The following is a 17,795-nucleotide window of genomic DNA, read 5'->3' as shown; positions in this document are numbered from 1 at the left end:
GGGACTCGGTTTTGTCCTAATCATTATCATTTTATCCCCATCGACGTGCAAGTCACCGAAGTGCCGTCAAGTCGAAAGACTTGCACCCACCGAAAGGTCTACCCGACGGGGGACCCTAGTCACACGACATTTTATTTATTTACCAAAAAAATAGTAACTAAAAACAGAAAGGTCTGCATACTACCATTTGGCCATCTGGCTCACAGATAAGAGGGCTATCCACAAAGTACATTACGTTTTGGAATTAAAAATAAGTAAAGTATTGGAATTTTTTTTTATTATATACAGATGAAAGCCACACTTAAATACTACTTTTCTACATAGTTGCCATTTAAAGTAAGGCACTTATCGTAGCGATGAACGAGCTTGGAAATTCTTTCGTCATAAAATTCGGCCGCCTGCGCCTTCAACCACGTGGTTAATCAGTAACCCGGTAGAAAAACGATTTTTGTGGATTTCCTGGAAAGAGGCACTGCAATAAACTCTCAAAGGTATTGCCAAACTCTGCACAACCTCAGAAGAGCAATACAAAACAAGCGCAGGGGAAAGTTGGGCTCAAAGATCTTGCTGATTCACGACAACGCCCGGGCCCACACGGCAAATGCCACTCGTGAAGTTCTCGAATCTTTTAAGTGGGAGTTGTTTCCTCATCCGCCGTACAGTCCCGACCTGGTGCCGAGCGACTTCCACTTACTCCCAGCGATGAAGAAGTGGTTGGCTATGGCAGCGTTTTGATGACGACGTACAGCTTCAAGAAGTGGTAAACACGTAGTTGAAGGCGCAGGCGGCCGAATTTTACGACGAAGGAATTTCCAAGCTCGTCCATCGCTACGATAAGTGCCTTAATTTAAATGGCAACTATGTAGAAAAGTAGTGTTGAAGTGTGGCTTTTCATCTGTATACAATAAAAAAAATCCAATACTTTATTTATTTTTAATTCCAAAACGTAATGTACTTTGTGGATAGCCCTCGTATCTGTTCATCCGGAATCCAGAAGACACACACACTACTGCTCTGTTACACTTAAACAACAAGGTAAGTACCTTATACATCCGAGACAGCACCTTCTTCCGTCACGTTAAATATCCCACCGGCTTCCCGCTACTGGTTTTAAAGCTGTTTCGTTTTTGCTGTGATTTGGTGGTTCCACAGTTCATCTGTAGTGACAAATAGGCGATAAAATAAGTTTAATTTTTTTAACGATAAAGATAATACAGGCCAGTATTTTTAGGCATTTTATTATTTACAGAAATCAAGATACCACGTTACGAAAAGCTTCTCGAAGCTAATTTTTCATGGGGAAGAACACAGCATAAGTTTCCTGCTAAGGTCAGCAACGCTCTGGCTAAGCCATTTCTCCGCGGTATGCTTACTTCCAAGTAAAGCTGTGACGTCGGTTTGTGAACCGTATCTGGACAGCTTAGCTGATAAAAGCATCATTGTGGGTTCGAGTCACGGTCCAGCACGAAGTTTTAACTCGCCAAGTCGTTTCATATCAGCGCTCACTCCGCTGCAGAGTGAAATTTCGTTCTGGAAACGCCCAGCAGGCTGTGGCTAATAAACGTCTCCGCAACATCCTTCCTTTCAGGAGTGCTTGTGCTACTAGGTTCGCAGGATAACTGTGAAGTTTGGAAGGTAGGAGACGAGTTACTGTCGGAAGTACAGCTGTGAGAAATGGTCGTCAGGAAGTTTCAGTTTATAAAGGTGCAGAATGACTTCCCGCAACATATTGTCCCAAACATCCTGCGACTTTTGTTGCAATCCGACAATGGTTCTTGCAGGCTCCGGAGAATGAATGAGGTCCCGCTTCACCATGTTTAATGCGTATTCAATTGGCGAGAGGTCTGATGAACTTGTTGGCTCAAATGGCTCTGAGCACTATGGGACTTAACATCTATGGTCATCAGTCCCCTAGAACTTAGAACTACTTAAACCTAACTAACCTAAGGACAGCACACAACACCCAGCCATCACGAGGCAGAGAAAATCCCTGACCCCGCCGGGAATCGAACCCGGGAACCCGGGCGTGGGAAGCGAGAACGCTACCACACGACCACGAGATGCGGGCGATGAACTTGTTGACCAGGAAAGTTGTTGTACACCACGATGATCCTGTGAGCGTGTCTTGTCGTACTGAAGGAGCATTTTACATCCTTGACGAATAACTCGCGGTTGTCCGTTGTACACTACGAGGATACCATAGCATCGCAGCAGTCGCATGTGCACGTTTCTGATCATGCGGGAAAAGCATAGGACGCTCTTGTCGAGGGAATTGCGATTGCATGTGGATAACGACATGCGCACACGCTGGAGAACAGGAAATGTGACTGCAACTAATAAGTGGTGGCCCTCAACTGTAAGACTGCTGATTCTAAAAATATCAAGAATCCGATACATCGATATATAAAAGAACAATGTTACTGGCAGTCCAAACATCGAAAAAAATTATGGCTACCTTGATATATCGAGGGAAAAAACCTCGGCGTACCGGCCAAAGAAATGTCGACTGCACATTGCAAATATACTGCCAGTTTTAGAGCTGAATATTTAAGTTTTCATTTATAATTAGATATTCTCTACATCAACAATCTAGCAACCTGCTTATCCCCATTAGAGCAAGAACTGAAAGAAACATGACGCCTGTTCACGCTTGGCGATAATCACTTTGCTAACAATGCTAACTGCATGCAAGTGGCAGAATAAAAAGTGTCCGACAGGTCAGTCGTTCGATTTCGCCACATATCAGATTCGTCTGGAACACTTCATGTCGACTTCGCTGTTTTTTTCATTTCTGCAAACGTCAGCGACCTAACAGTTGTAGTGCCAAAACTGCGTGGTGAAGGTAAATGTTGCAGTTTCTGTTGGTAGCGCCGAGCCACGGTTATGTCAGCGCTTTCTCTGACACGTCTCCAGACCAATCTTTTCGTTTAGAATTTTGATCATCATCTTCAGCAACTGTTTTTGAAGAAATGCTGATGTGAAGAAATAGCACGCTAGTCGCTTAAAAACTGGTTTTGACGCACTTGGCGCGTTATTTGTTAACATCGGGTATTTGGTTATTCCATTCACACCGTCATCCCCAGTGCAATCGGGCTACTTCTCTGTGTCATCTATCCTCTCTTCACATACTCAAAGAGAAAGACTGAGCGTGATGAAAGCTAAAAAATAATGTCCCATTCACGCAGTGAATGTAAAACGATAATCTAGATAATTTCAAAGGCACAACTTCAAATATTTATCGAAAAATGCGAAAAAATAATATAAAAAAATATTGAAAGCCATATCGATATCGATATACTGATATGCCAGTAAGTAGAATATCGCCGAAATATACCGGTATTTTTTGAGGAAATATCGATATAATTGATACTTTTTCCAACAGTCGTAAGTCCACGCCATGAAGTCCGGTATGGGACCCACACTATGTAATCAAAAGTATCCAGAAACTTAGCTGAAAATGACTTACAAGTTCGTGGCTCTGGAATTCAATACGGTGTTGGCCCAACCTTAGCAGTCATAAGTTCAACCAGGTGCTGGAAGGTTTCTTGGGGAATGGCAGCCCATTCTTCACGGAGTGCTGCACTGAGGAGAAATATTGAGGTGGGTCGGTGAGGCCCGGCACGAAGTCGGCGTTCCAAAACATTCCAAAGGTGTTCTATAGGATTCAGGTAAGGACTCTGTGCAGGCCAGTCCATTACAGGAATGGTTTTGTCGTGTAACCACTCCGCCACAGGCCGTGCATTATGAACAGATGCTCGATCGTGTTGAAAAATGCAGTCGCCATCACCGAAAGGCTCTTCAACTGTGGGACGCAAAAATATGACAACAAGTGGTGCAAGCCCCCTCCATGAAAAACACGCCGCGCGGGATTAGCCGAGCGGTCTGGGCGCTACAGTCATGGACTGTGCGGGTGGTTCCGGCGGAGGTTCGAGTCCTCCCTTGGGCATGGGTATGTGTGTTTGTCCTTAGGATAACTTAGGTTAAGTAGTGTGTAAGCTTAGGGACTGATGATCTTAGCAGTTAAGTTTCATAAGATTTCACACACATTTGAACAGTTTTTGAAAAACACTACCACACCAAAACACCGCCTCCGAATTTTACTGTTGGCACTACACACGCTGGCAAATGACGTTCACCGGGCATTCGTCATACCCACACCCCGCCATCAAATCGTCACATTGTGTACCGTGATTCTTGACTCCACACAGCGTTTTTCCACTGTTCAGTCGTCCAATGTTTACGCTCCTTACACCAAGTGAGGCGTCGTTTGGCATTTACCGGTGTGATGTGTGGCTTATGAGCAGCCGCTCGACCACGAAATCCAAGTTTTCTCACCTTCCGCCAAACTGACATAGTACGTGCAGTGGATCCTGATGCAGCTTGGAATTCCTGTGTGATGGTCTGGATAGATGTCTGCCTATTACACACTACGACCCTCTTTAACTGTCGGCGGTCTCTGTCAGTCAACAGACGGGGTCGGCCTGTACACTTTCGTGCTGTACGTGTCCATTCACGTTTCCATTTCACTATCACATCGGAAACAGTGGACCTAGGGATGTTTAGGTGTGTGGAAATCTTGCGTACAGACGTATGACACAAGTGACACCCAGTCACCTGACCACGTTCGTAGTCCGTGAGTTCGGCGGAGAGCCCCAGTTTGCTATCTCACGATATCTAAAGACTACTGAGGTCGCTGATATGGAGTATCTGGTAGTAGGTGGCAGCGCAGTGCACCTAATATGAAAAACGTATTTTTTTTGGGGGGGGGGGTCGGTTGAGGTACTTTTGATCACATAGTATATATATGAAAGCGAAGGCAATGCTTGCGGCTTGCTGCGATCTTTCCACAATACCGATGTTTGTGGGTCAAATGCCTTGATATTCACACTACAGTAAATGTCTCCAAAGCTGCTTGCTACAGCATGCTGCCGCTGACGACGAACAAGGAAGAAGAAGCTCTCACTCACAAAACGTGTTGGAACAGAATTGAATTCTGTCGCCGAGAGTCTTCACTGCAAGGAGCCTCTCAACGCCATTACCTCGCGATAGGACAGAACTGTACTTTCGCCCTTTCGCAAAGATGCCTCATTCTAGCAGAAAGAGGTGATGCGTGACTGAATGTCTGTGATCAAACAAGTGACTTACCCCGAATGAGGAGCAATTCTGTGATAATAAATGAAAGGCGGCTGTTATCAAAATGGCAGTCTTACAATGCATTGTGTACATTTAAATGAATCATATCGCCCATTACTTAAAACAGAGGAACTTTTCACACTCCTCACCGCATACATCTACGAAATATTTTTCATGTACAACTCAAAATTATTCAACGAAAATCATTTTCATCACTAAATAATGTAACAGATAAACGTAACTTCATGGTTCCTGTACAATGATCCCTAATATATGATAATCAAAACTTACGGCAAATTAAGGGGCAAGTAATGCCTGAATAGCATGAAGTGTCCATTGAAAATAAAAGTGGTAGATGTTATCCTCCTACTGAAGTGTTGCTACTCCATGGAAGGGTTTACGAAGCATGAACTAGCAGTTATGTAGGATATTGTTTATCGTTAGCTTTATGATATACACGTAAACACTGGTGGTCATTCTCAGTTTCAAAAAAAGGTATTAACATAAGTAACAATAAATTTGTATCTACAAATTATGTTATTCATTTTTTTACTTGTTACCTATGCCTACCGTAATCATATGATAAGTAAGCGAAACCACAACTCAGTGAGGCAATGTTTTGTCTATAATGACATTTGCGGGCTTTCAAATTAGACTACTCACCCTCTGACTCGACGTTGGAATATTGAAAGTTTTGGCTGATTTCGTTGTCTAGGGGCTGGGATACGTAGTTGCCGCATTACAAGCCAAATACTGCTGAGCCTACAGTATACAATATGAATAAGCACATGAATCTAATGGTCGAAGGTTCCTATCACTCGGCAATTGCGAATTTTGAACGTGACATACACATTTACAAATGAAAACTGCAATTAAATAAAATCTGCAGGTACTATCTTAACACTTTAAATGATGTGTACAATTGTAGAAGTACTTTTGAGAATGCGGTATATTTCTGCAAAACACTTATTGGTGGCGATGGTCCAGCAATTAAATAAAATATAAGTTGAATAACAGGGAAACAATAGATTCCTACTGGACGTAATTACTCATGGACAATAACATAGCTCTCGAGATATTCACTTCTAAACGCACACTACGTCTTCACTGTAGAAGCCACGGAACTCTCACAAGTGCACAAGTAGGCACTGCGAAGTTTTTCTATCTGCCGCGACCACGCGCAAACTGCTCCACTGTCCAAGTCTTCCCGCCGACCGCGCGTCCGTCGCGTCCAGCACTTCCCGTGTCCAGTGCCGTACTCCTCGGACTATCCCTGTGTCCTCTCCGGAAACTCGCTTCCATCCAGCCTCCCCATTCACGAGCGCTGTGATTGGCTAGAGCGCTCGCGCCATGTCTTCAGTCCAACGTATTCTCAAAAACATACTGAAACATATTCGAAATACTGGAGTTACTTTTAAATACTTGAAATTAAATAAATATTCCTACGGCTGGACCACAAACATGCTCTCACATACATAATTAAATACATAATCAATTAAATAAACATATATCAAAAGAAAATAAGCAAAGGTAGGCCAGGAGCCTAAGTCTCTGTGCTTTCTAAAACACAGTCAATAATTGACCACTTGCTTCATGAATAGCATATATCGGATATTAACAAAGACACGGATGAATCAATATACAAGGTGATTCAAAAAGAATACCACAACTTTAGGAATTTAAAACTCTGCAACGACAAAAGGCAGAGCTAAGCACTATCTGTCGGCGAATTAAGGGAGCTATAAAGTTTCATTTAGTTGTACATTTGTTCGCTTGAGGCACTGTTGACTAGGCGTCAGCGTCAGTTGATGCTAAGATGGCGACCGCTCAACAGAAAGCTTTTTGTGTTATTGAGTACGGCAGAAGTGAATCGACGACAGTTGTTCAGCGTGCATTTCGAACGAAGTATGGTGTTAAACCTCCTGATAGGTGGTGTATTAAACGTTGGTATAAACAGTTTACAGAGAATGGGTGTTTGTGCAAAGGGAAAAGTTCTAGACGGCCGAGAACGAGTGATGAAAATGTAGCACGCATCCAGCAAGCATTTGTTCGTAGCCCAGGAAAATCGACTCGCAGAGCTAGCAGAGAGCTGCAAATTCCACAATCAGCTGTATGGAGAGTCCTACGAAAAAAGTTAGTTATGAAACCTGAACGTCAACTACCCGAGGCGATGGATCGTCCGCCAGGCAGCCCGTGACAGAGCACTTCATCACTGGCCTCCAAGAAGCCCTGATCTTACCCCCTGCGATTTTTTCTTATGGGGGTATTTTAAGGATATGGTGTTTCGGCCACCTCTCCTAGCCACCATTGATGATTTGAAACGAGAAATAACAGCAGCTATCCAAACTGTTACGTCTGATATGCTACAGAGAGTGTGGAACGAGTTGGAGTATCGGGTTGATATTGCTCGAGTGTCTGGAGGGGGCCGTATTGAACATCTCTGAACTTGTTTTTAAGTGAAAAAAAACCTTTTTAAATACTCTTTGTAATGATGTATAACAGAAGGTTATATTATGTTTCTTTCATTAAATACACATTTTTAAAGTTGTGGTATTCTTTTTGAATCACCCTGTATTTATAAGCATGTTGCTACCGTTTTTTCGTCTAACTGTGGAGTACTTATGGCCTGACGCGATCTATAGTAATCGGCCACTTTGATCTCCAATAACTCATGTACTATTTAAGTTACATGCCTGTAATTCATACCAGTTTAGGTTTACACTAATAGCTTTCTAAAGACACGGCGGTTGACGAGATCGGATGCAGCATTTATATTTTGGAAATTCGTTGCTGGGTGTTACTTGTATAATTTACCGTCAGATACTAAAGTTTAAACTAATAAATATATTGAAAATCTGATTACACCATCAGAATCGTCGTGCAAATAATGGTAATGTACATGTTTCTTTTTGAGGTACCACGATTCATCTGGCTACTGTTAATTTCCATACAGACTTTGAAATGCTTCACAAAGTCCGCCATCTTTGGCACTCCCGGCGTGTCTCCTTCTTCGACACAAAGCACATTCCTCGTCACAGCGGAATTCCCAGCCACGCCACTCGCCTGTACCATGCGCTGGGGCTACCCCTCTCTTCCGGCTAACGTTTGCCACCACGTTTTTGCGGCTGAGCCCCGGCTTTGACGAGCGTCCTGTGTGGCCGCCCCAATTTCGAACATATAATATATCCTCGGCGCCACAACTCGCCCGTTGCCTCACACATTGCTGTTGACGAAACTTTCAGGTATCTATATGTTTTCCCATCACTGCACTAAAAATTATTCAAATTCTTGTAGTTCACAATATCGTTCAAATCTTGCAATTTTACCCAACTGTAATGGTTTCTGTGGCGACTGGGCTGCTTTTTTTTTTTTATTAAAACAGCTTTTCATTTGACCTTGCGGGACTGAATGGATTCCATTCTAAGATTGATAACGTTCCAGAAAAATAATCCGTAGTGGTCACCAAGAAACGCTAGCGAGTTCCCTTTAACAGCAGACAGCGGCACAAACTTCTAAAGCACATAGGCAGCTGTAACTGCATTATCTACGGTGTTGTTTCAGGATACTTGTAAGTGGGAACAATTTGTTTCCAGGTATCTTCTTATTGGAAATGTTACCTATTCAGTAACCGTCTCAACATCTGTCAGGATCCCGCTACTCCATACATTTACCGGTATTTCTCAATAATCAATGAGTAATCATGCGCAGTCATGACAAAGGTAAACTTGATGTCTAAATTATCTCCACAAGCTTGATGCTGTGTAAAGTGTCAGTCAGGGAACAATAATGGATAAATGGTTCCCGGGGATACCGAAGCTGTTTTCGCAAACTCCGTGACACGTATCATGAAATATCATTTATTAATTTATCGTCGGCATGTCGTCGTTAGCAAAGGTATCAAGACAAAATGGTTCAAATGGCTCTGAGCACTATGGTACTTAATTTCTGAGGTCATCAGTCCCCTAGAACTTAGAACTACTTAAACCTAACTAACCTAAGGACATCACACACATCCATGCCCGAGGCAGGATTCGAACCTACGAGCACAGCTGTCGCGCGGTTCCAGACTGAAGCGCCTAGAAGCGCTCGGCCACCCCGGGAGGCGTATCAAGAAGGATTATAAATATCGGCCGGCCGAAGTGGCCGTGCGGTTAAAGGCGCTGCAGTCTGGAACCGCAAGACCGCTACGGTCGCAGGTTCGAATCCTGCCTCGGGCATGGATGTTTGTGATGTCCTTAGGTTAGTTAGGTTTAACTAGTTCTAAGTCCTAGGGGACTAATGACCTCAGCAGTTGAGTCCCATAGTGCTCAGAGCCATTTGAACCATTTTTTGATTATAAATATCAATAACGTAGGCTCTGTTACAACTTTCTGTTATGACATATATGTTTTTGTATGTCACGTAACAAAAAATTTTATAGGAATTCTACAGATTTCTGCTTCTTCATAATCCAATCAGTAAAAACGTAAGTTTTCAGAAGAACTCTTTCCTTGCACCCAGGGTTACTTTCTTCACAATAATACGAGCATTCCTGCCTCAATAACAAAAAAAAAAAGTGGTCAGGGGCGAATACGACTTGCGTTCTGAGGGTTCTGAACAAACTTAAGTATGTATAAAGACAATTCATCCATTCTGGTAATCGAGAACCTCGACGATGTTTGCTTGTTATTCTCGACGACGTATGCCTGATATCGATATATACTGGCTAGATATTGATTCCAAGACTTTCTAGAGCGCTTTAATTGCAGATGTGAAGCCATATGAAAAATGACATAAGAAATACCTTTTCCGTGTGATATAATTACAGATTAATGATTTTTTGATTTGTTCCTTTAATTGGACTGTGAAATCTTGTTCTTGCCAAATTTCATGATACTAACTTAAAGGGAAGTACCCCATAGGCCATAGATTTTGCTGAGTGATCTAGTGATTGCCCGGCCCCTGCCGCCGGAGGTTCGAGTCCCCACTCGGACATGGGTGTGTTTGTTGTCCTTAACACAAGTTAGTTTAGGTAGTGTGTAAGTCTAGGCACCGATGACCTCAGCAATTTTGTCCCTTAGGAATTCACACACATTTGAACATTTGAACTTGTGGTTGTCAAAATATGTGACGTAAATGCCAGTATATTTTGGTTGCATTGGCTTAGAAGCTTACCTTTATTACACTGCTACGAGACCTTACACTTTATATGTGCCGTAAATTTCAACTTGATTCGTCTACAGTTCCCGAGGAAAAGGTATTTAACAGTCTGACAGGCAAACAGGCACTGTTGTTGAATCAACACTATAATTTTTGTTCCTGTCTTATAGTTCGAAACAATTATTCTGATGGCCATACGAGTTACCGTTGAACAATGTTCTTCAAGAACTATAGTCGTCTCTCCGACGTTACGTTCTGCAGTTTTACACTCGGAATATTACTGACCCAGCAATTAAAAGAGCTGCAGCTTTTATTAGCTTGGTATATATAATACAACAATATGTAAAAAACACGTAAACTTAATAACTCCTCTTATAATGATAAAGATATTTGTAGAATGTATAGGATCTGTTATCCGGATTCCATTTTGTTTCTGTTTAAAAGACAAATACTGAGCTTGATCAGCTTCCACTTCACCCCTTTCCTCGCTGGACTTCTCTTTTAAACTACTACAAAGTGACCACGTATTTTCTTTGTGTTAATTAAACTGTTAATAATTTACAGTAGTGTATATTCCTTGTCCGAACATTGATTTTCAAATGCTTTTGCAGCCTTTTTTAACGGTGAGCGTCGAGCTAATTTGGACGTTATTGTTAAAGGTGATGTTATTGATTGGCCACTATCGTTTCAGTCCTTCATGGAAATTGCGTAGTCAATAGAAGAATTTGCTCTAAAGTCCAGTAACAAAGTTCGATACTTTATACGGAAGTACAGCAATGCAAAACAAGTGCTGGCATTGAATTATTGATATTTATTCCCTCATGTGTCACCTTTTTATCAATGAGCCAACAATCACTGATTACGCCGACTTCTGCCTCAGCTTCCGTCAAGAAGATAATTCTGCTTTCTCCTTTTGCTAGTAATCAAATACAATCAACCTTAAACATTGACCTAAAAAGAAAGGGACCTGCAATGGAGAGACCACGACAGCCCTTGTAGATATTTTACATTGTCTGCTTTTATGTTTCATATCCAATCCATGGATGGAAACGAGACATTACGGAATAAGTGCTAAAGAACAACCGAAAGGATCAGAGAATAAATAAGAGGAAATGAAACTGTTTATGAGGAAAATAAAAAAAAATGTGGGGACTAGTATCTAGATTCTACAGTTCATCATTACTTAAGGTAAGGACAACAGATCGCTTTTGCTTATTCTTCAGGTGCATGCAGCCGTTATCATTCAGATCTTGGTCCAATACAAGTAATTTTAACCTCCGGCAACACAATTTTTGCGATTCAGTTATTTTTTAGCCACAAGATATCTGTTCTAGTGACACGTAGTACGTAATTGCGAAGTCACTGCACATCGTTGTACGCACAGCACTTAATTACTGCTTCAGGTAAGCACGAACGTTAAGTAGTTACCGAGTAGATGCTCTTTCAGATCATAGTTTATTCGAAATTCTGTTTTTTTGTATTTACATTTGTGTTACGGTAAAAATAGGGAGAATTACTGAAATAGCTACGGGACAAAACAATAGCATGGGACTCAACAAGAGACAAAGCGAATCCGCTAACACAGAGATTGACAATTCACACATTTCAGAACACTATACAGAATCTCGGTCTGAAAGCGATACAAATACTGCAAGTGATCATTTATGTGAAGCTTATGTTCACACACACACTCTCCTTCATGTAATATAACTATTCAGCCTGATTAAGTTTCATGTGAAGTGGATGTTCCAGTCGTCAATACTTCATGTGAATCGAACATGCAAATAAGTAATCAGCTCCTTGATCCAATCACATGATGGTTGCGAAGTTTTCAAGAAATGGAAGAAACCATAAAAGATCTTAAAACTGAACAGCAAATTTACTTTAACGGCATATCGACGCAATTAGAAAAACAATCCACTGATTTAACAAAACTGACTACTAATATTAACACCCTATCGCTGCACTGTAATGCCTTCACTGGTGAAGTTTCACAGCTAAAGACAGCTTATCGTTGACTTCCGGAAGACAAACGTTCTTTGTCTAAGGAAGAAACATCACAAAAAGGTATTGTAGAAGAGTTAGGAAACGGAGTTGATACATTCGTGGAATAACAGGAGGTGGAAGTACAGAAACACTTTTGATGATCAGTGCAAGCACACTGTTAATGAACTTCCGTAGTGGCTTTCACAGAAGGACGTAGAACTTGATAGCAGACATGATTCAGAATTAGAATAACTGGCAAATGAAAACGTCACGACCGCTTTGACCGGACGGGACAATTCTTGTGAACCAATAAAGTCGTAATCAGCAAAATAAAAGTTACTACAAGCAAAGATTTGCGGAATGACGAGACCAAGTTTACAACGCAAATCACATCTCTGCAACAGGAATTGTCTGCGGTTGCAGGAATAGGTCAAGGTCTCTCTGCGGATAAACGTACCCCAAGTGTAGTTGTGTTCATAAAGGCTTTCGAATGTGCACTGCCTCAGCTCTGAGTGCACATCAAAAGATTTGCTTTGAAACGTCCCCTTAGAAAAATTATGAATGACTGTGCTAGTAAACGTCTACGTTATTTGATACAAAGACACCTGAGTAAAACTGAACGTACTCAGACAGTTCTCTCTTTACTTATTCTGATCATCACTAAACTGACACACAATATTTTTAGCGCAACGCAATCTGACTTTCAATAATCCCTAAAAAAGAATGGCCCTGACTAACAATAACCTATACCTTTCACGAATCACTTACCTCACAAAAATCTTCGTTACTCGAACTACTGCAATACAGCGAGCGCCAATGCTGGCAGCTAAATAAAAGATTCTAACTACTGAAGGCACTAACTACTGATAGGCATAGTTAGCAAATGAAAGATTTTGATAGAGAACAAACAATGTATTTTCCTTAATAGTGTTCAAAAGTCATAATATATGTAACAGTTCATGACATCTAGTCTTACAAATTTCCTTTTTCTGACAGACACACGTCCAGATCGTCCGCTCTCAAAACTCTGGCATCACTCTCCCCACATTCACCACTGCTGGTGGCTCACCTCCAACTGCCCAACGCTACGCGCTGTTCACATCCAACTGCCCAATACTCCAATAGCGAATATTCCAACAATGAGTCCAATCAGCCACAGACTGCACACAGCGCAATCAGTGATTTTCATACAGAGCGCTACGTGGCGTTACCACCATAAAAAACCTAAACAGCCCACTTATAGCTTCACAACAGGGTTCATTAGGGGTAATGGGGCTCTTTGGGCAAACGGTAGAATCATGCCAAACCTAAGAACAGTTTGAGACAACATTTTTATATATCTACTGGCCAGGCTGCCAGCAGAAAAGGCCCGGGGAACAGGTATTCAATCCTGAACCATTTCATGCTAAACAGGGTAGCCCCAATATACACTCCTGGAAATTGAAATAAGAACACCGTGAATTCATTGTCCCAGGAAGGGGAAACTTTATTGACACATTCATGGGGTCAGATACATCACACGATCACACTGACAGAACCACAGGCACATAGACACAGGCAACAGAGCATACACAATGTCGGCACTAGTACAGTGTATATCCACCTTTCGCAGCAATGCAGGCTGCTATTCTCCCATGGAGACGATCGTAGAGAAGCTGGATGTAGTCCTGTGGAACGGCTTGCCATGCCATTTCCACCTGGCGCCTCAGTTGGACCAGCGTTCGTGCTGGACGTGCAGAACGCGTGAGACGACGCTTCATCCAGTCCCAAACATGCTCAATGGGGGACAGATCCGGAGATCTTGCTGGCCAGGGTAGTTGACTTACACCTTCTAGAGCACGTTGGGTGGCACGGGATACATGCGGACGTGCATTGTCCTGTTGGAACAGCAAGTTCCCTTGCCGGTCTAGGAATGGTAGAACGATGGGTTCGATTACGGTTTGGATGTACCGTGCACTATTCAGTGTCCCCTCGACGATCACCAGTGGTGTACGGCCAGTGTAGGAGATCGCTCCCCACACCATGATGCCGGGTGTTGGCCCTGTGTGCCTCGGTCGTATGCAGTCCTGATTGTGGCGCTCACCTGCACGGCGCCAAACACGCATACGACCATCATTGGCACGAAGGCAGAAGCGACTCTCGTAGCTGAAGACGACACGTCTCCATTCGTCCCTCCATTCACGCCTGTCGCGACACCACTGGAGGCGGGCTGCACGATGTTGGGGCGTGAGCGGAAGACGGCCTAACGGTGTGCGGGACCGTAGCCCAGCTTCATGGAGACGGTTGCGAATGGTTCTCGCCGATACCCCAGGAGCAACAGTGTCCCTAATTTGCTGGGAAGTGGCGGTGCGGTCCCCTACGGCACTGCATAGGATCCTACGGTCTTGGCGTGCATCCGTGCGTCGCTGCGGTCCGGTCCCAGGTCGACGGGCATGTGCACCTTCCGCCGACCACTGGCGACAACATCGATGTACTGTGGAGACCTCACGCCCCACGTGTTGAGCAATTCGGCGGTACGTCCACCCGGCCTCCCGCATGCCCACTATACGCCCTCGCTCAAAGTCCGTCAACTGCACATACGGTTCACGTCCACGCTGTCGCGGCATGCTACCAGTGTTAAAGACTGCGATGGAGCTCCGTATGCCACGGCAAACTGGCTGACACTGACGGCGGCGGTGCACAAATGCTGCGCAGCTAGCGCCATTCGACGGCCAACACCGCGGTTCCTGGTGTGTCCGCTGTGCCGTGCGTGTGATCATTGCTTGTACAGCCCTCTCGCAGTGTCCGGAGCAAGTATGGTGGGTCTGACACATCGGTGTCAATGTGTTCTTTTTTCCATTTCCAGGAGTGTATATTTATTGGGATGAGCCAGTACCTCACGAAGATGTGTAGAGGATTCTAGAGGAAAAGTTACTTTGGACTTTCGCGAGAAATTGATACGTGTACCGGATGATGAAGTAGAACATTTTATGTTAGTACTTGACTCAAAGGCCTGATGTTTGAAGACGTAAAGGTCAATCATAGTAACAGTAACGGCTATAATAGCGCGCCACACTCAAACAGCCGCATGCGCAAAATCAGAGTTCAGGCCGGCTGAATAGCTATCGCGCAGCTGAAGTGACATCGCTTGCTTCGTCATCCGGGTGTAGCGCGTAACATACTGACCTCTGCCCATCGAATCTGAATAATGACGAAAGAAGGTACAATAAGGGGTATGTGATTCTTGAGTTTCTCCCGGCGTATTTGATAATCAAAATATCCACGGGTATGCTGCCGGTCTATAGTGTCCAACGGGCACAATATTTCGGCGATCAAACATGTCGCCATCATCAGGTGAACTGACGGACTGAGCTCCTGTGAACGTGCCGGCACGGAGATCCGTACGCTATGGCTGCTCAGAGGGAACTGGGTTTGGTCGCGGCGGCGGCCGATTTAAATACCCTCCGCCCGCGGCGCGCTCCCTCCGCCGTCCGCGCCCAGCGCCACGGTCGCGCGGTGGAACAGATTGCGACGGCGTCTGAGATGACGTCGGTGTGATGGCTCTGTCCGCCGTGGTCGTCACAACTATACGTCTGCTCGATTTACTCTTGATTAACCCGATCGCTGGTTCCCAAGCCTTGCTAAGATTATAGCCACAGTCCCGGTTTATGAGGTCGTCATTGGTGCGAATTTCGATGGCCTCTCTAACAACGCTGTCCCAGTATCTCGACGTCTGTACCAGAATCCTCGTGCGGTCATACTCCATGGCGTGATTTTCCGACAAACAATGTTCAGCGACCGCCGACTTGCTCGGATACATCAGTCGAGTGTGCCTCTGGTGTTCACGGCATCGATCCTCGACGGTACGCATCGTCTGACCAATATACGACTTGCCACATTGACACGGAATCTGGTACACGCCGGCCTTCCTCAAACCGAGGTCATCTTTGGCGCTCCCCACCAGTGCACGAGTTTTATTTGGAGGACAAAACACAGTTCCGACCCGGTGTTTCTTCAGAATGCGGGCGATTTTCCCCGAGAGTGCGCCTGTGTATGGAATAAATGCAATGCCTACCTCCTCCCTCGTGACTTCATCCATCTCAACAGGTTGTGCTGCAGTGGGTGGGCGGAGAGCACGTTGAATCTGCCACTCTGAGTACCCATTTTTTCGAAATACAGTTCTCAGATGTTCCAATTCCTGGGGTAGACTCTCTGCGTCAGAGATAGTGCGCGCCCTATGTACTAGAGTTTTAAGTACCCCATTCCTCTGTGAAGGGTGGTGGCAGCTGTCTGCATGCAAATACAGATCAGTGTGCGTAGCCTTCCGATACACCCCATGACCTAGGGTGCCGTCAGCCCTTCTCTTGACCAAGACGTCAAGGAAAGGTAATTTACCCTCCGTTTCAGTCTCCATAGTGAATTTGATGTTGGGGTGTATGGAGTTTAGATGTGTAAGGAAGTCAAGGAGTTTATCCATACCATGTGGCCAGATGACGAACGTGTCGTCCACGTAACGGAAAAAGCAAGTAGGTTTCCATACGGATGACGACAGGGCTTCCTCCTCGAAGTTCTCCATGTACAAATTCGCTACCACCGGTGAGAGTGGGCTACCCATGGCGACTCCCTCCGTTTGTTCGTAGTATTCTCCATTAAAAAGAAAATACGTGGAAGTCAAGACATGCCTAAAAAGTTCAGTGGTCTTCTCATCAAACTTCTGACTAATCAATTCTAGTGACTCTCGCAGGGGTACCCTCGTAAACAAGGAAACGACATCAAAACTCACCATGATATCTGACTCATCCAACCTGAAGCTATCAAGGCGTTTAACAAAATCCACGGAATTACGGATGTGATGAGGGCATTTACCCACATAAGGACTTAATATTCCCGTCAGGTATTTGGCCAACAAATATGTAGGTGCCCTGATGTTGCTGACAATGGGGCGTAATGGTACCCCCTCTTTGTGAACCTTCGGGAGTCCATATAGTCTAGGCGGTACCGGACCTTGGGGTAACAATTTCTTAGCGTCACCCTCCGGTAAATCTGCGTCTTTGAGAAGCGCCCTCGTCTTGTTCTCCACCTTCTTTGTAGGGTCAACGCTGATCTTCCGGTAGGAATCGTCATTTAGCAGGCTCTGCATCTTATCAGTGTAGTCCTTATGGGAGACAACAACTGTAGCATTGCCTTTGTCAGCTGGTAAGACAACAATTTCAGAGCGCTCCCTCAGATCACGAATGGCCGCCCTCTCTTTACTGCTGATATTTGACTTCATCGGCTTGGATTTCGTCAACGCACGACAAGTTTCACGACGTATTTCCTCGGCTGATTCTGGCGGAAGTCGAGCTGCAACCTGTTCAACAGCACTAACAATTTCTGCGACCGGAGTGAACTTGGGGGTGGGAGCGAAGTTGAGACCTCTCTGCAAAACCGAGACCGCATCATCACTCAACACCATGCCACTCAAATTGATGACAGTCTTGCACGGAACTTGCAGGGATGGTTTGTCAAGGAGACGTGAGAACTTAGCTGTTTGACGTCCTGTAGCCTTCTTATGGGCG

This window comes from Schistocerca cancellata, chromosome 3 (genome assembly GCF_023864275.1).
Source record: "Schistocerca cancellata isolate TAMUIC-IGC-003103 chromosome 3, iqSchCanc2.1, whole genome shotgun sequence".
NCBI classification, from domain to species: Eukaryota; Metazoa; Arthropoda; class Insecta; order Orthoptera; family Acrididae; genus Schistocerca; species Schistocerca cancellata.
The sequence above is the reverse complement of the archived record's forward strand: the minus strand, read 5'-3'. Positions refer to the sequence as shown.